The sequence below is a fragment of the Odocoileus virginianus genome, chromosome 7 (genome assembly GCF_023699985.2).
Source record: "Odocoileus virginianus isolate 20LAN1187 ecotype Illinois chromosome 7, Ovbor_1.2, whole genome shotgun sequence".
Classification (NCBI taxonomy): Eukaryota; Metazoa; Chordata; class Mammalia; order Artiodactyla; family Cervidae; genus Odocoileus; species Odocoileus virginianus.
This window is the reverse complement of record NC_069680.1, coordinates 61,585,096-61,590,109: the sequence shown is the minus strand read 5'-3', so window position 1 is coordinate 61,590,109 and position 5,014 is coordinate 61,585,096. Positions and strand designations below refer to the sequence as shown.

General features: G+C 52.2%; 1 protein-coding gene across 1 annotated transcript in view; it reads right to left on the bottom strand.

The window, feature by feature from the left end:
- Nucleotides 1–5,014, bottom strand: part of CDH23 (cadherin related 23) — a 428,604-nt gene that overhangs the window by 69,871 nt on the left and 353,719 nt on the right.

Sequence of the window (5,014 nt, the reverse complement as noted above, 5' to 3'; positions counted from 1 at the left end):
GTGAGAGGCTAAGGGAATGAAATGGACACTCTCTGAAAGCACACTGCAGAGACCACTGGAGATGCTGCGGTTGGATCAGGTGGGCCCTGCCTGGGGGTCTGTGGTGTTAGACTGGTGGGTATGCAGGAACCCGCGGGGGCCCTTCTCAGAACACCAGCCCTGGGGATACTCTGGCTCCTGCTTGGCCAGAGCTCCCTCCTACATGCAGCAACCTGGGACAGAGGGGCTAACGCATCACCTTCTTCAGGGAGTGCTCTGTGATGCAGGAATGGGGGGCTGAGGCCTTGTCACCTCCACCCTGGCTGGGGCACTGGTGCCCTGCCTCCTGGAAGAGACCTTCCGGGTGTCAGCTAGAGCTGACCTGGCTGGCCTAACTGTGCTGGGGGCTGGGCGAAGGTTTGCTCAGGGAACTCAAGGGGAATAGCAGTGGCAGAAAGAGGAACTGGGGTTGGCAGCCAGGATGTGAGGTGCAAAGTGCACTTGAGAAGCTGACGCTCACAGCTCAGATGAGCTTCTGTCCCAGCCCGTCGAAAGCTCTGACCACCCAGTCCTCCACTGGGACTGTACCCGCTGCACGGTCGCCTCTCCTGCATGGCCCCTGTGCCTCCCTAACTGTTCCAGAGGTTAGGGAACTGTTCTGGAGTTCTAGGGCAGGGGTCCAATAACAGCCTGCCCTTTGGACCCGGTTGTAGAGCTGATGACCGAAACACAGCCACTGAGTCATGGACTGAAGCAGGATGCCAGGGTTCCATTCTCCGGACCACTCGGAGTCGGCAGGGCAACCTCTGACTTTTGACTGGCTCTAGTTCCCAGCAGCTTCGTCTGGGCCTCGTGGAATCCCCTCAACAGCAATGGTGCCCTGAGCTTTAACAGGCCAAGGGACATGGGTTTTACTTTGTTTTGCAATTCTGATCTCTTGGTATGGCTTCCTGGGATTCTGAAGTATTAATATAATTCAGTGGGAAAGTGCTGACATACACTAGTGATGCCTGCCTTGGGCACAGGATAGGGAAGGGCAGTCTGTGTTCTGTATCTTTGCTCTTCTGTGATAATACTCTAGGCTTTCCAAAGCACTTTCTCAGGTGTTATGACTTCTTTGGTTCCTACTCACTCCCTCCCCTGACAGAAAACCCTGGAAGGCTTTATTGTTCCATTTAATGCATAGGGAAACATTTAATGCAGAGGTTCCAAAAGGTTTCTGTCTTGTCACAAGTGAATGTGGAACTGGGACTGAAACCTGTGTCTCCTGCTTCCCAGCCCTGTGCTCCTTTCTCTGCACTGAAGCAAGTCGCCTTACAGGCCAGGACTTGGACTTGCTTACTGTGCATACCAGGCCCGGGGGATGAGCCTGTGCCCACAAGCCCATGGCTCTACTCCTTCCACATCAGTCTTTTCTCTTCCCTTCCTGCCTGGCAGCCCTGAAGCCACAGGACTCCCGGGGGGCATGGCAGCCTGTGCGCCCACTTGCTCGTGGGAGGGGAATGGGGAAGGTAGGAACTCGTCTATCCACAGAGCCCCAGGGTCTCCGGGAGGAACTGAGCCAGTTGCATGTGTAGCATTTGAGCAGTTGCAGAACATTCTCGAGAAGCAGGCCTAGGGGAAGGACCGGACTTGAATCAGGCTGGGCCAGAGAAGGCAGGTCTACTTGGTGTGCAGCATGGGAAAGGGGCTGGGTTGGCGTTTTCCCGAGCCTGAGCAAGGGGAAGCAGGCTTCATAAACAGCAGCAGGGTCCAAGTTTAATAAACAGAGGCGCCCTCGGCCCTAAAAATACAAGGTGAGCTGACAAGAGCAGCATTCCCCACTTACAGACTTTTATGGGGCCACTGCTGGCAGCTCTTGTACCAGAAGTGGTGGGAGATGTCCTGTCTTTCTGCCTGAACAGGTGTCCTCTGCAGGTCCCCACCAGCCCAAGAAGCCAGGCCTGGTTATCTGGGACTGGCTGACCTCTGGCTGTGATTCGCACAGCAGGAAGGTCCCCTCGGGAACCTCCCTTTCCCCAGCCCCCTGCCAAGGTGCCTTTGTTGCTGGGGCTCAGCTTCTGACCTCCCAGTTGCCTTCCGTCCTTCCTCCCAGGGCCCGGCCCTTCCTCTTGCAGGGGCCTCCTGACAACGGCCACTCAGACCCCTCCCCCAAGCCTGGCCTCCCTGCCTGTGGCCTGGAGCAAGGCTGCGGACTGCGGCTGTACAACGACTTCCCTTGCTGGGTGGTGCACCATTGTGCGACTGGCCTGGGCTGGCCCGGATGCCCCTTGCAGCACAGCTGTTCTGAGCTCTGGGTGATATGGGGCTGAGAGTGGGGTGGGGATGGCCTCGGCTGTTTGTAAGAAAGCTCTGCTCTCAGGAAACTGGGGTGGAGGAGAGTCCAGGGCGAAAAGAAGAGACAGGAGGGCTTGGATATAGGATTTCTCTTGGTTTTAGGGAGACTTTGTAGCCAAATCCCACCTTCCTGCTTAGGAAGGCTTATCTTTTAAGACATGGCGGCAAATGCCTTGTCCAGCGCCTTCCATGGCTCCTGTCTCTGAACTTCTAGCACTCTGTCACATCTGAGGGTTGTCAGCGGTCTGTTACGTGTCTGCTTCTCCCCACTAACTGTAGGCTCTGTGAGGGCAGAGCTGTGTCCAACCCATCTCTGACTTACAGGCCTGGCACATATTTAGTGTTGAATGAATGAATGAAATAATGAATTAATAACTCTTACTTGCCCTTGTCCAACAGGAAGGTTGGTCCTGTGCTACCCCCGAGGGCTGGCTTGAACCAGGCAGATAGTTGTTGGTGGGAACAAGAAGATTGCATGTGGGTCTGCTGGGTGTCTTTAGACAGATGTATGTACCCTGTTAAACCATGGTGACCTTTCCTGGAACTTTGAGATGGCTGGTCTGAGGCTTCTTGGGGCTCTGGTTGGTCTAGGAGAGGCTGGAATGATCCTACTTCTTCAAACACTCCTCCAGGGAGATATGCCCGATGGCAGAGAAGGTCCCTTCTCTGGTCACCTTTGGCTTGGGGGCACTCATGACCCTGGAAGGTTCACAGTCCAGACATGACAGTCTGGTCAGTGGCAGTGAATCTTTAAGGGTCCAGCACTCCTTGGAGACAAATGCCAATTCTGGGGAGTGGGGGGCAGTGGCTGTAGGGTTCTAACTTAGCTGGGGCAGGAGGGAGTAGAAGGGATGCCTGAGAAAACATTGGCACCAGCCCTTGGGGCCTGCTGCAGACAGACATCATGGGGAGGATATGTAGCTAGAGAGCCCTGCTCTGGGCTCTGAATGCTGCCCTGGGTCTAGACCACCTGTGGCTCCCTGGACCTGCCCTGATTTATCACTTGCTCTTAGGCCTTTGTTCAGGTTGATGCCCAGATCCAGAATATGCTTTCCCTCTTTGTTGTGCTAACTGTGACTGACCAACAAGACAGCCCAGGTGTCACCTGCCCCCAGGAAGCCTTCCCCAAGGTCCATCTACACCTTGACTTCATTGTCTCCCTTACTCGGCTGCACTTCATTGTAGCATACTGGCTTCATCTCTGTATCTCTGGGGCCTGGCACAGAGTGGGCATTCAGGGAATGCTGGTTGAACGAATCACTGAGCAAACACAGTCCAGTGCTAAGTTCTCAACAATGCTCCTGCGGTCCCTGCAGTTCTTTACTGTGGTGTCGCCAACAAAATATCAAATCAAAGTGATCTTTTCCCAACATGAAGAAGCAGAAAAAAACTTGAAGGGATGGATTCATTTTGACTTAAAAGTTTTTTCCTAGAAATGTTTCCCCAGCTGGTACTTGATGCTGTTTGTCTATTATGATATTACAGCCCCCAGGACCCATATACACACATATACATACACCCCATCCCTGATCTTGGTCATCCTGAAGGTGTTTTCTGGGAGCAGTGTTAGTGATGACCAGGATAAAGAAGGTAGACAAAAGGAGACTGCATTTCTCACCACCCAAATTCCCACACTTCTACTAGGGAGCTGGAACAGGCCGAGACCTGCTTCAAGGAGGACCAGAATGCTCTCCCTGTGTGTGTGAGGAGGCAGTGCTTGTGGGTCTCCACTGGGCTTGGGTGGATCTCTACAGAGGGTATGGTCAACAGATGAAACTTCTGACCATGGGGACCAGCCCCAAGTTCTACAGGGGCTGCATGGGGAGTAGCCCACTCATTTTGGGTGGTTAAATGTGGCTAGGGTGATTTCACATTTCTCTAATTCTCATTTCTTCCTGGGACCAAAAGGAAACCAGATGTTGCCTCCCCAACTCAGGGTCTTAGAATATTATGGGTCTCACCTACTGCCTCCTTGGGAAACTCTAGGACTGTGGGGTTTGGGGAAGCATGGGGAGTGGGCATGAGAGTGGTGTGTTCACTGGCCTAGGTCAGGATGAAGAAGAACAGCAAGGCAAATGCTGAGCTGCCCATCTCTTTCTCACTAACAGAGCTCTACTTTTATTTGAGGCAGTGTTATATGTGGCCCCCAAGTAATAAGCCAGTCCCAACAATCCTGTCCCTCATTTTTTCCAACCTCCTTACAGCTAGGGTGCCCCTGGGAACCTCTTCTGGCCAATGAGTCACAAGAGAAAACTGTGGAGAATAGTTCCAGAAAATTTTGTGCTTTCCTGATAAAAAGGCAGAAATTGCTTGCATAGCTCTTTGGTTTTTTGTCATTTTCTGCCTTGAATGCTGACACGATGGCTGGAGCTATAGCAACCATGTTGCAACCATAATAGAAAGGACAAGAAACATTAGCTCTGACATCACGGAGCACAAAATCAAAGTCTGCAATTCTCTGTGGAATTGCTGTTATGTGTATGCTCACTTACTTATGAATCCATATTAGAGTTTCTGTTACTTGTAATCAAACATATCTTTAAATGCTATTGGAGAGAAGACCAAGAAGATGATTCACTCTGAAGCTAGGTGCAGGTACAGAGGGGTTGCCACATAAAAAAAACTGAGTCCCTCCATGTCGCCATAATAAATGATACCCTACCTGTCCTCCCCTCAGTTAGTTATATGTGTTCTGTAA